Source organism: Triticum aestivum, chromosome 6B (assembly GCF_018294505.1).
Source record: "Triticum aestivum cultivar Chinese Spring chromosome 6B, IWGSC CS RefSeq v2.1, whole genome shotgun sequence".
NCBI lineage: Eukaryota > Viridiplantae > Streptophyta > Magnoliopsida > Poales > Poaceae > Triticum > Triticum aestivum.
Genome location: NC_057810.1, coordinates 47,063,615 through 47,078,318, shown reverse-complemented (window position 1 = coordinate 47,078,318; position 14,704 = coordinate 47,063,615). Strand labels below are relative to the sequence as shown.

At 43.2% G+C, this 14,704-nt stretch overlaps 1 pseudogene; it reads right to left on the bottom strand.

The window, feature by feature from the left end:
- Nucleotides 1-954: 954 nt before the first annotated feature.
- On the bottom strand, nt 955-5,994 carry LOC123135656 (signal peptide peptidase 1-like; annotated as a pseudogene).
- Nucleotides 5,995-14,704: the final 8,710 nt, after the last annotated feature.

Here is a 14,704-nt window from a genome sequence, read left to right as displayed (position 1 = left end):
TCGTCCTTGAGAAAACAGGAAATCAAGGGAATGACAGGGAGCTTGATTGAATAAGAAGAAGTTTTACTGGCTCAAGAAAATATATTGTATCCATCTTCTCCTATCCTGCAAAGTCATTCAAAATAGTATTCACAATTGAATAGTTGCACCTAAGCTCATTTCCTACCACATATAGTCTTCTATCACTAGTTATAATTTCTCAAACCAAACTTTTCTTGTTAACCAAGTGTGGAGGAAAGCGAAAGAATTTCTTTCTTGGATGGATATTCAACCCAACATTTTTCAACAAATGCAATAGGGAGTTTGGGAAACAAAGAGAGCAAAGATTTCAAGTATTTCATTAACACCTACTAGTGCCTCCTTGTCATGGCTTTCGAGCACTTCTTTCAACCATTATCTTTTGGAACTTCAACTATCAGTGATGGGGTTATGCCCAAATTTACTATAGCCAATTCCGTTCCATTGTGGTTTAATTTTGTGCACTACGGATCTAGAATGGTTGTCTCTTTCGAGCTCAACAAGCAGTGCTCTTATTTACCACATACACACTCCCTCGGAGAAGGTCGATCATTTACCACAGAATCTCCAAGTTCGTGACGGAATCACTGTTACGCGAATTATCTCAACATATAGCAATGAGACGTGAAACTAGGGCTGAAGTTCCATGATTTTAATATCGTGAATAAATTTTGGCATAACCTTGATCACTTTAAATATTCATTCCTCCCAATAACTCTATCAACAGGTGCTATCAAGTCAATCAAATTGAGCATGTAGAGTTGCAATACTTGAATGCTCGTTCTCTTCGATAATTCAAGCCCCTAAGTTTTCTTTAGGATTTCTATTGGAACAAAAACATGCTTCACCACAAGGTTTCGCTTACAAAATCTAAAGTTGGGAGTTATGACTAAATTATATTAAATGAACGCAGGGAACTCACTTAAGTGCATCCAGTCAACTAAAATCCTTCCTCAAATAATATTGCAAGATAAGGCATTATGCATATGTTATACCTTCTCACGCTGGCTCACTTCTTCCCTTAGTCAAATCTCCACTTCATTCTCTTCATTTCCAAACAGAGATTAATTTTTGAGAAAAAGAGGTTCTATGATGTGAATGGATTTCTCGGTTCTTGAGATCATCCGGTCTATTGAAACTCCTCCTTTGGCTTTCTTCCCCTAACTAAAAAGACCTGAGCGCTGCTAGATCGAGTGCTAGTCCGCCTTTTTGCTCTCATGATTGGGATCTCCACCTTCCTTATCATCAGCCTGCGCCTCAGTGAACTCCAGCAGCTGGCAATGTAAAACAGTCAGAAACAAACAAGCCTCGCAGTTTTGACAGTGAATTGTAGTTATGATATGATCAGAAACAAGATGAAACAAAGAAGAACATGGGAAATGAGGAAAGGAGAAAAAATATCTGATCATCAGAGGTGAACAAGCTTTATTACCGGCTTTACTTCCCCGTTCCATAGACAGTGCACAGCGACGAAACCAATCACACCAGGAACGATGTATAACAGAGCAGGCTGCGTATCATCAGAAATAGAAGGAAGAGGAAACAAAATAGGTAATAATATTCCAGAGACTAGGGCATATAGAGAACGACAAGATGAGAAGATATATTAATAGCAATAGAACTACCTGCGCGGCTCGGAACCAGTTCATCACAACTATTGTTACTGTCAAACCCGCTGTGTATCCCAGAAACGCGCTGTTGAAGTAACCGCGGCTCTTGATCCCTCGTGAGACGTCGAAACGCAGGGCAAGCGCAACAAAGATGCCTGCAATCAGAATTATATAAATAGATATACATTTATACGTTAAGATGTTACATGCTTATGGAAACATGGGAGGCCTCTGCATGTGTTTTCAGTATTGTATAAAATGGAGAACTGCTTAGGATTTTTTTTTTCAAAAACCTCTTCTTATTTTGGTTATACTGAACTGATATTATGAGTTTATAATGCATGTTTCAACAAAACATTTTCACTAACCAAACACATCCCTGGGAAATACAAGAATCCACAAACTGATCACTGGGAACAGATATTATATGAGTCTACTGCATCAATTGTCTGAGCATCCATGTTAAACATCTGATTCAGTCTAGTTATTATTAGGATCTACAAAAAGAAGAATCCACAACTGAAAAAAGCATACATCATCATGATACAACATAGTAGTGTCAAGCTAAGTTTTGTTGTCTCCATCTGAGAAATACCACAACTCAGTTGGCATTTTTTTCGTGCAACTGGAAGTGGTCCAATCATAATTACTTTTTGGTGTTACTGCATACCTACAATCCTGATATCAGGCCTGGAGCATATATGGGCTGTATTGGCAACAAACTACACAGGAGTGAATGCACTAAGATAGCGAAAAAATAGTTTTATTTGCAATTGCTAATTGTATTTAATATGGAACCGGTCATGTGGTGGAATTACAACAGCCTAGCATGTCACCAAAGTCTCTGTTTTCAAGAAAAATACAGAATCTCCTACCCACAACAATAAAATAAAACATCCCTTATATCAACAACAATTCTGTTTTTTTTTTGAATAGTTTGGATTGCTTACCACATGTGTCACGTGGTAACAACAATCCTGTTGTTATGACAGTTAGACTAGAAGTTCTCCATTTATCACGAGAACAGAGTTATAATTCACAATGTCGCTGGCATTACTATTAAATCACAAACGAGAACAAATCCAGTATCACTGCCAATATCGCTAGAATATGAGACGAAACTAGCCAACATGTTTATCACTAACCTGGTATTACGATATCACCAAGACCAAGCATAGAGAACGGGCGTGCAGCATCTGCGGTGGGAAATAGAAGCTACAAATAGAACGAGGAAAAAATAGATGAACTAAAATGAAAAAAAAATGCTGGGGATAAAAGAGTGAATACACTGAGCGAAAACACTAACCTTTATTGGGGCATCAAATGATTTAGCAACACTGACCATATATAACTGGAGTGAAGAAAACCCAGAAGATGTCATAGAAGAAAAGTCCAGCCTGAAATTGACGAGGAAATTGAGAAGCCATTCACAAAACAATATTAAGCAATAATAAGAGAAGGATTCAGTGACAATATATGGAACTGCAGCAACAGGACTGACGAAATGACAGAAACTAACATTTTTATAAGGCATGCACAAGCAAAAAAATGGAAAATCTGTGGATATCTGTAAAGCAGTAAACAAGTTGAACTTATTATCCAATTCACTAGATAGTAGGATCACAGTTCAATACTACTTGCCAGAGGATGAGTACGGCGCAGAGTACATACTAGAAAAGGCAATTGTGGATAGTTAGCTTGCCAATACCATACCAACAGTGGGAACCAATTTTGCTGAAGTACGGAACCAAAATTGAGAATAATCATTCAGACTATCACCACAGTAAAAGTAATTGACTGAAACTCGATTATATAATACAAAAAAATCATGAAAACAAGAACAAGAACACTGCTATGCATTTAGTGAGCTGCTAGAAATTTGTTAATTCTATAAAGAGAAGAGGGACGCAATACGATGATAAGTACAATCACTAGAGATGCAAACCGCAGATCGTCAATATGGCCAGCAAGCACTGCATAACATTGCTTTTCGAGAAAGACGGCCAGAAGAAAGGCTAGCAAAAATTCTAGAATATCAGTTACTTCAAATTGTATCTATCCTACATGCATGGCATGCTATTTTTATCCAAATTGTATTTATTGTACATATATGTCATGCTCCAGGAAGTAAGGATTATGATAGCAGAGAGGTGAGAAAGAGAAAGATATGTAGGTGGCTGAAATAATGAAAGAGGTTTACAAGAACAGCAGAAAATAGGAATACATAAGTTTCAGCTCGTTACAAACTTTGAGTGAACGCATACCAAGAGAATACCGCCAGTTTTGAACGATCCAAGTGATAGCATCTCAATTCCCTGCAAGATAAGAACTAAAATATTAAGGTTGAGCTAGTAAAAAACAGGGAGGCCCATGATTATTCTAGCAATGCATATTAACCTTAAGCTCTAGCAGTTATGACAGACCTGAATACAGAATGCTACTCCCAAAACATTGTTGGCTAGCCAATGCTTCTTCATGGCATACCATACGCAGAAGAAGAATCCTGGGATTGACGCAACAACTTGAGACTTGGTAAACTCCACCGAGAGTGCTGAAATGTGAAGTTAATGAGCGTGAATCATCATCAAGACTCAAGAGTCAAGCTTGTAAAGGGGAATAGAACGATAAAATTCTAAACTTGTAATATCATCAAGAAGGCGCAATCGTTTTGTGTTTGTAAGATATGGTAAGGATGAAGTTAATTAAAACTCAAGACAAGAGTCATCTTATTGCATAAGAAGCAACAAATGCATCAAAAATCTTGCAAATGTAACCAGACTCCAGTACAGCAATAAAAATGACATGCCATATCAAATGCAACATTGTCAAAAAAATGTATGTTTAAGTGCCAATTAATTTCCCCAGTATTTTGCAGAGCAACTGAGCAATATCATGTTGCCAGAATACAGTACAGACAGTTTCCCAGTTCCCCCTTAAAATGAACTACTGGTGTACAAAGGCAACAGTGCTGAATTTTATTGAAGCCTGTTCGAATTAGGATAATCAATACTTGGGTATTTGGACTCTTGATTAGCACATTACGTCTCCACAGTGTATATCTAGCACTTAGAAATACTAGAGATGAAACAGAATATATAGTCTGTGAGGCTCGCAAACAGTAATAGGAATTTTGCTGTATAGTTTGGCATGAGCTTCAGGATGTAGAGCACAAAGCAAGCGACCAGCAAACAAAATGAAGGCAGGGATCATACAGTCGAAATACGGAGCACGCCAAACGATGACATTATCATTCCACCCTTCTGGAAGAAAACGCTTTATGGAAGGCAGCAACGTTGCGCTGGATAATCAAGCAGGGCAACACAAATGTTTGTAAGTTCACATTTACACTTCTAAGTATTTACGTCTTCCGAAAATCTCTTGTGTGAAACGTTGGAATTACCAGAGAGCGGCGATGCCAAGAACGAAAAAGTAGGCGGTGAGAACAGCATTGACCAGGTCCTTGGAGAGGAACTTGAACAGCAGGAACAGAGACAGAAGCATAGCACTCCCCACCAAAGGGTACCGCATCGCGTGCTCCTTGGACATGGTCTCCTGCATAAGAAGAAACGGAAAGAGTTAATAATAAGTTGAGCAGAGCCATATGCAAGAATTTGTGTCAGCCTAGGTTAACAACTTATAACATTGACAGAATAGATAGAGAGGGACATGTTGCTCACAGAGGGTGGAGTCGCCTTGACAGAACGGTAACACCCCACATAGACAGTAAGACACGCTGTGAGTATCACATTCAGGTTCGGGTTCACGTTGATCACGAGCGGCGCCAAGCTCAAACCTGCACAATGTCATCAAACACATGAACGAACTAGCAAATCAGGCCACAGGCAGGTTAATAACTGAATTGTTAAGAAATGAACATACCAGCAAGGGCCAAGTTCGCAGCACGCTCATGCGTCTTCATCGTCGTTGCGGCACCACCAGGGAAGATCAGCCCTTTATTGCCAAAGATAGCCCAGGTGCTTCAGTTCAGACAGAGTGCCCTGTTCCTGCTGGAAAAGGGTGAGCAAACACCGATGAATAAGAAATTCAGGAGCGAAATTCCACCTTGGTAGCACACTAGGATGGCTGAACTGCGCGCGCTACGCCTACCCAGCTAAGCTTCCTAAGAAATTACAACGAAACAATCTCAGATCACCGTCGCCGGATGGTTCGACACTCGTGAACTGAAAATAGAAACCAAGAACGCGATTTCGGGCTTAGTAACGCCCACCGTGAAGCGACGGGATGGGGCCGATCTCCAAGACGGCAGATCTGGGGGAACCGCCGGCCGGTATGATGGCGGAGGAGTGCTTCCGCCGGCGCCGGCTTCACGGGGTGAATCCGGGGGCGGACGGTTTGCTTCACGGGTGACTCGTGAGGAAGACACTAGAGGGGAGCAAGCACGCTGTACTACTACTAGTAGCCCCACCCCCGATTTGAGATGGGTTCCCATGTCGAATCCTAGCCGTCAGTTCCCACGCAGCGACGGTCAGATCGCTACCCAAACCACCAGCAAAAACCGTCCCCAAAATCCATCTACCACGAACACATACTTGGTATAGGGATCTGAATTTCATAGCGTTTAGGTAGAAAATCGGTGCCATAAAAGGGAAGGAGGATGTCGAAATGGACCAAGATCTCGGTTATCCGCATACCTAGATGGGATGCATCTTCTGGTATCCACCGCAAATGACAGTCTCGTTCGTGGAGCTTCGCCGATCGTTCTATCTCCTTCCTACTGTTGTGTGATGTTATAGTCGGCTGATGTATCTTGTTTCTATCTCTATTTTTGTACTTATTTTTTTGTATGTATTGGTATTTATCATGTAATAAATGTGAGCTTCTTTTTCATATATGCGGTATCCATTTATTTATTTCCCGTATTCAAAATGGCTGATCTTTCTTATCTTTTGAGCACTACCTATCTTCATATCTAATTACAAAAATTAGATAGCATTTATTGCGTAGTAATAAATTTTCCCATAGTTTTCTCTCCTTTGTACTTCACGAGTATAAATCACTTAACCGGAATCAAGGAAATTCGGGTTATACGTATGACGCTTTAGAAGAACAGCCATTTTGCAAACAACATTGTTGTGACATTGGACTAAAGACTAAAACTTCAATAACCATAGAAATCGAGATAAAAATGTTTTTTATGTTTCTTTTATTTGTGGGAATTTATTGTTCTTTCTTCGGTCTCTTTGGAAAAAGGAGTTATTACAAATCATCGAAAATGTTATTTGGTAGACATTCCCCGGTAAGGGATGGCAAACAAACGCATTTTGTTGACAATTGCGTTGCTAGATCAAACGGTGGCATTTTTTAGAAGAAAATACCTTCCTCCGAAGAACTATGATGTTGTTCTGAAGAAAATGTCATGTGTTTATGAAAAAACTGCCAGCAAAAATGTTAAAAAAATGCAACCCATCCCAGCAAATGTTCGCTGGCCATTGGCGTCCTAAATCACTACACACACCCTTCCAACAACAGAAAACAACTCTTCTACATTCAACTGTATAGTAGTTGTTGAAAAAGAAACATTATAGTACCTGCAAATAAGATATGTTGCAACAGCGAAGTAAACATTTGTAGAGACATTTAGGATACTTACATTTGGTGTCCATAATCAACCACGACAAAACTATTGATAATTGTATTATTGGACGCCAAGTTGGCACACTATTGTCTTTCTAGTCATTTTCCTTTACGATAGACCACATCTCATTTGTGAAAGGTATATCAGTTTTGTGAATATTCAAACCCACACCCCCTCAACCCTATGTCCCAAAGTTTTACGCACACTAACGAGAATCGAAGCAAACTCTATATCATTCTTGAAGCTGGAGAACAACCAACCACTAGATTACTTTCCTTACTTTTACTTTGTACTACATACAGCCCTGCCAAGCCAAATTATTTTGTACTGCATTCTTGCAAAGCCAAATTATACACACTTGCCAAGCCAATCGAAACAAACACTGTATCAATTTTAAGTTTATCAATATTTATCGTACACCCAACCACCAGGCCTGGCCATGTCACGGGCCGCAGCTGGCGTTCAACAGCATGTTTCTCTTCCACGGCAAGAGACACAACTAACTGATGGCTTAGCTAGATTCACATAGTCCGACAAACTCCATCGTGAATGAGCAGATTGAAGATGGAGCGTACGGGGTCACTAGTGGCAAGTTGCCAAGTAGAGGCACTGTCATAGGCGCCATTGCCGGCACGGTCAATTGCAAGAATGGTGAAGGGGGCAGAGTTGCCCTATCTTGCGCATGTTACTGACACCTCCCATCCCCCACATGAATTTTCAACTCCTTTGTTCTTTTCTTGCAAAACAATTCCATTGTTTTATGGGACTAGTAAGCTAGCTGCTACCAACAAGCTGGAACAAAGTGAAACAACGTAACGTGATATCTACTCTGGTGAGGTTGTACCCTTATTTATAAGGCAAAAGTATTGTTAATGCAAGTGAATCGGTGGAGCACTTCTTTTTTTGCATGTGTTCAGTGCCATCGAGCCACGACACACATGTTAAATTGCGCCAGCTAGTTCGCCTTCAAAGCTTGAGCTAACACCAAAAAGTTGTCTATGTTGAGTAATTTATACTTCACTCCGTTGTTCAAACTGGTGCGGGTTACCGGTGAACGAGAAAAACAAAATGTCAGCATTTCTATTTCAGCTACTTTGCCTCCTCAAGTCTTCACTCTTTGAACATGATTTCATTATAATATTGTTCAAAATCCATATGGAAATCAAGAAACAAACTCTTGTGTTAATAGGATCTTATCGGTATTGTCAAGTGAAGCACATATATAACTGGTAATCATAATTCATTTTTTCTTGTACATGTTCTGCTAATTACAACCAGCATATACAGTTTCCAAGAACTAATTATCATCCCCTCCTTTGCTGGGGGCTGCCGGCGATCGATTTTATCATGGTATGATGCTCACCATATCCTTCTCCTAGTTGTCTGATAGTCCGGCTTCCCTTGGTCATCCCATCCCAGGCCACTGCAGTCTAGATGTCTCGGTCTTTGTGGTTCTTCAACTGAAGATTTGTTCATTTCTTGGCCTGATCCGGCATACCTGCCATTGGATATGACGCTCCATCACCCACTGGTCAACCGCGGTGGCTACTAGTCGGTGGCCTCATTGTAGTGTACGGTGCTCCACACCCCTTCCTTGGTCATCCTCGGCCAGATTCAGGCTCCCACCATTCGAGCTGGCACTCCTCCTACCCCTCAGTTGTGATCTGGCATGCCCTCCTCCAGTCACCTCGTCCTTCTGGAGTTGGTTGTGGCCGGTTGTTATTTTAGACATGCACGGTCCTCTTACCGAACATTGACTTCGGCTCCATACCACTAGGTTGATCTCTGCCCTCTGGATCATCATTCCCCTTCTCTGGATGCTAGATCATGTACATGATGGCGCGAGTGCTTGGTGGGCTGTGTGACATTCCTATAGTCGTCATCACCCCTGCACTGGAGCAATGCTCAACATGATTTTACGTCCTTCTTCATTCTGGCACCCATGCTTGTGCAAGTGGCTTTACTTTGGGTTGGTGGTTGATGCCAATATGGAGAGCTTATGCTTCTACTTTCATGGTCGTTCCTCTGAGATGTTGCAACTCCTTCGGTGTATATGGCAAATGCTTTCATGTATGCTGGTGGCCCCTGCTTGTTCTTTCTTGGGTTTCTAGTATATATTATGTGTAGGTCGTTCACCCTTGTGCAATGAATCATTAGTTCGTTTCTGTTGTTGTTTAGGTTATGTTTTATCTTTCAGGCAGTACCTTTTTCGGTGTTGTGTCAGCGACTTATTTGGCATTGTACTTTTCTTTCGATGTAAAATCATCAAATTGCAGCGAGATAAGACCCGACACAGAAATCGGAATGAGGAACTTCAAAGAGAAGATACAAAATTCGGTGATGCGCAAACACTGAAGTGATTTGGAAGATATCATGCGTGCACCAATGTTGCAATGCCGTATATTTAGGTCTTCCAAATGCCGGGCGGCGCGAGTAATTCAGAGTGGGGCTTTTGTAGGTAAACCTGGTAAAGGTCTATGGTCTTCACGTGCTGAGAGATGAGAGGGGCATTGAGTGTTGGTGGTTCCACAATGTTACCATCACTGATTCGGAAATCTTTAGCTTGGTACCTGAGAGCATACTCGATCAACATGATGGCGTTTGTGTATGTGCACTCCTCCTTTTTTTAGATCAACGCAGCCACAAGGTCGAGACACAAGACACACCAAGTTCTCGGACCAAAAAGGAAATCCATTACACGACCAAAAGGTCCAAACAGAGCATGTAGGCTCAACCCAAAAGACGTCACCTTCCCTAAGAAACAACTTGAGCCTCCCTTGCCAAGTTGTAGACGTGGCAAAATCCCAGGGTAGCTTGCTGAAACAAATCAGCGTTCCACTGCCTCCCCAAAGGGCTCCACTGCTGTATGAAATGGGTACATTTGAAAATAGTGTGAAGGGAAAACACCCTCAATATTAGTAAAGCTTATTTCTGATCTGCCAAAGATCCCAGAGCAATGCCCCAAGTCGCCAACACTGGTCCAAAACACGTGCCGTACACTGCCATGAAACGGAAGAAAGACATGAAAGTAGATCAACACATGACTAGGGATCCCAACTGACCCCAGCAACCTCTCTCACAACACTCCAGGCGAAACGAGCAAGGTCGCAATTGAAAAAAACATGATTGGCGTCTTCCGGCGCTGCACAAAGCGCACAGAACCCAGCGGATGGCCCATTGCATTTCGCGATGTTGACCGAAGTGGGCAGTTTGTTGACGAACATTTGCCACAAAAATTCATTTACTTTTAGAGGAATACGCGCTTTCCATAAGCAATGCGATATCCAGGGCAGGCTCCTTGGTAAGAGTTACATACAATGACTTGACCGAAAACAGCCCTAACTGATTAACATGCCAAGATACCGAGTCCGGGCCTGCAGAAGGCAAACGGAGCCAGTTTCTGCAGCAGTTGTTCCCAAATAACCCATTCTGGAGCACTCAGGTCCCGGCAGAAAGGAATGACCGGGGAAGAAGATCTGAGCACCTCTCTACAGCAGCATTCGGCTCCACTACTAAGGCGTATAGGTCCTGGTAGTCCATCCAGAGAGGGTGATCGTCGGCCCAAGAATCAAACCAAAACTTGATCGAACGCCCGTCATGCACTTCGAATTTTTCTCCCAAAGCAAAAGCCAGCTTGACCCGTTGGAGCCCATTCCAAAAAGGCGAGCCCCGAGATGTTGCCTCAAAGAAGGACCAATTCCAAAAATACTTGGCTCGGAGGAGGACCGCCCAAATACCAGTCGCGTTTTGCGGCCGTTTCCAAATCCATTTGTGCACTCCTCACCATCAACATATGCACTGATCTCAAACTTTGTCAAGAAATGAGTTCCCTCAGAGCTGGATGAAGAGCTTGACCAGCTGTTTGAAATGCTGGCAGCTCATGAAACTCAACTCGTCGAAGAAGAGGAGCAGGTCAGTGGTGCACCTCCAATGGTCACACCACTAGGTGTCGAGCACGCAGGTCTGCATGGCATGACCTGGAGGCAGAAGGGACAACACGTGCCGGCGGAGCTCTTCAGGCAGGTCATCGAACAAGTGGCAGGTGTTATGTGAGCCAGGGAAAAACAATGAAGAGAAACAGGAGAAAAAGATGCACTGGCCATGAGTGGTCGTTTACCTGCCGCTGATCAAATTAAGAACGGCATGGGCCGGGCTCTCATCTCTGCTCTCTCTGCGGGAGCCCTGAGGATACTGACCACATCAACTTTCGTTGCCCGTTGGCTTTACTACTCTAGAGTTGTTTAAGGGACTGGCTGTGCGTCTGCTGGGACCTTGCTAATTTCTCTACCCTCCACCTCCTCTCAGCTACCTTGTTGGGGCTAACTAAAAGCCTCTTCTGGTTCGGTTTCTCGGCCATGTGCTGGACCTTGTGGACCACCAGAAACAAGTTTACCATTGAAAAGGTGTTCCCTAACTCGGCGGCTAATGTTATGTTCAAATTATCCATGTTTTTGCAGTAGTGGAGATCTCTGATTAAGGAGGAGGACAAGGCGGCTGTGGTGGACCTCACCGACCGCGTCCGTGCAACAGCTATATCTCTATCTAGAAGGGATCGGGCCGGGATGTCCTAGTTGTTGCTGTTGTTTAGTGTTGTGCCTTTGTGCCTTCTCTCGGCTTAAACTGTCCTTTTGGGTTATCCTCGGGCCTGCGTGCCTCGATCCTCGGGCCTTCTCTCGGTTTGGATGCGACCCTCGTTGCCTGTTGGCTATATTAATTTAAAGTCGGGCCTCGACCTTTTCTCTAAAAGTAAAAATATGGAAATCGGTCACCAAGTTTATCAACAACAGCTAGCCCAGGATTCCATTGATCTTCCCCGGCCCCTTAAGAGGAAAAATGAAGCATAAAACGACCTGCTCGTAGTCTTTGTTTCTACGCATACACTATGTGTGATGTGGTTAAGCTAGCACACTAGGCCTGCTTAGAATTTTTTGTTATTTTTTTGGAAAGGGGAGTACACGGCCTCTGCAACATAAGATACATGCATCTATTTCCCGAGTACCAGGCAGTAAGACAAATTAGATCTGCTTCGTGTCAAGTTCATGAACTTTGTTTTATCCTTGGCCTCTCGAAAGAGATGGCTCTACCATATTCACTTATTGGTTTGTTTATATCAACACCACATATTTGATGTGCTAAACTAATGCTACCGACGTGTTGTTAAAGTGGAGTATAGAAGACTAAGTATGGCTCAGGTACCGTGGTAGTGTTTGAGGTACGTTGTGATCAAAGCACTCCACCAAGGTTTGACATTCCATGGTTGCGACTTAAGTTCCTTATATCATCTATATTACATGTGTCACGAGGGCTCTCCTCCTTATGTCTTTTTCTATGCTTCCAAAGGATAGTCTCTGGAGCAAGATAGTAAAACGAGGTGGCAAAATTATTGAATGAAAACCTTTGCACGTCTCACTGTCTCAAACATTCTACGTCAGGCTTCAGATCTCCAAATCCATATAGAAAACAAGACAGCATCTTCTCCAACAACAGTAAAAAGGCCATACCAGATAGACCGGTCAATTTTAGGAACCAATGCGTAGTTTGAACACATGTCTCTGTGCAAGATGAAGCCGCAACTTCTAACTTAACTTCATTCAGGAATAAACAAAGCTATTGCTCAACCTATATTCCTGATGCCTCCTATTCTCACAACTTCTTTCCACTCTTTTGATTCTTATCTTGTAAATCATTTTCCGCTGTTTATGTAATTGCCCCTACAAGAGTTCCTAAGCTAGGTGGTACCCAACAATTTTGAAAAAGGTGAAACGATGTAACGTGATATCTACTCTAGTGACGCTGGGGTGTTATATATAAGTCAACAAGTATTATTAATGCGAGTGAAGTTGGTGGAGCAGTTGCTTATTTCAATGTGTTCAATGCTAGTTCGCCTTGAAAGCTCGAGCTAATTAATGCCAAAAGGTTGGCTACACGGAGCAATCTCCCATTAAGCCCATTCAAACTCGCGTGGGTTACCCACGAACGAGCAAAGCTAAAATATCTGCATTTCTATTTCAGCCGCCATGCCTTCTAAATTCCTCACTTCTTCAACATGATTTCATTATATCATCGTTGAGAATCCACGTGGAAACCAAAAAACAGGCCGTTGTGTTATTATGATCTTTTCAGTATTGTAAAGCGAGCACATGTTACTCATAATTCATAATCTTTTTTTCTTATACATGTACTGCTAATTACAACCAACGTATATGGTTTCAATGACCTAATTTACAAGCAACAAGCTTGCAAGCCAAAAGAATGGCTGGTCAAAACCAGACGAGCTTCAATATCTCACCCTTGTTAAGATGAAGCAACCTAGCCACATCCATCATTCTCGCAGTTGGTCGTGGAAGCTGTGGTGTTGGTACCAACATCTCCACTCGGTGAGTCGGCACGGGTGACCCCATATGCTCATTCCATGGTAGATTTTGTTGGACTCGACATCTAGCTAAGCCTGCAGCTGGTTGTAGCTCTTGCCTTGGAACGGACCTTTACAGCCGAATGAATGGTGGCTCCGGCCTCCGACATGGTGACATCCGGTGGATGTGAGTATTGTAAATATAGATAAAGTTGATCAAAAATTACAATTTTGGCCGTTAAAAAAGATATGCACTAAAATTTGGCAATGATTGAGTAGATGCTCATGGATTGGAAAAGCTCCCCATTTCTCTCCTCCTCTCCTCACGTCGCATCCGCGGGCGTCTGAGGAGAGCCACACCCCAATGAAAGCGAACCCACCTCCCTCCTCTCTTGCCGTTGTCGGCATGAACTGGCGGGAAAAGCCCAGTCAGCCAGGGCACTGTCGGCAATTCCTCTCCCTCCTGGTCAGAAGCTGGAGGCGCGGGACGTCAGATATCGGTGGTAGTGCGACGCGTGCATGGGGCACGGCGGCGTGGCATGGCGTGTTGGCGGCGGTGGTTGCTAGGCACGACGTCCACGTGGAGGGCTGCGCGGTGGGGTGGCCGGTGTGCCCATGCAGGTGCCGGCTGCCTAGATCTAGGGCCGGCGCACGCGGGCGACATGACCTGGCCCATGTGCATGGGTGGAGTTGGCAGGTGCATGTGGGCTACTGGCCAACGGGCTGGCCTAGTCCCACCGACGTGCAGGAACTAGGTGGTGGTTGCCGTGATTCATGCACGCGGGCATGTGGCTTTGGGGAGTGACTGGTGGGTGGAGGTCTTTGGTGGTGAACGACTATTGTGGGGTGCTACACAAAGTTTTAAATAGCGCGCTAAGCCTCTTAGCGGCGGACCTCTTCTAAATGCTATAGCGTGCTATAGCGGAGCTATAGCGAGCTATTTAAAATGTTTGCTCAAGTGTTTGAACAAAAGACTCTTAGCGCGGGACCTTTTCTAAACGCTATAGCGTGCTATAGCGAAGCTATAGCGGGCTATTTAAAACTTTGGTGCTACATAACGCCGCCGATTGAGTGCAAGGCCAACTTGGTGTGGCTGAGAGGCAGTAGGAGTGGCCAACTGTCATTGCC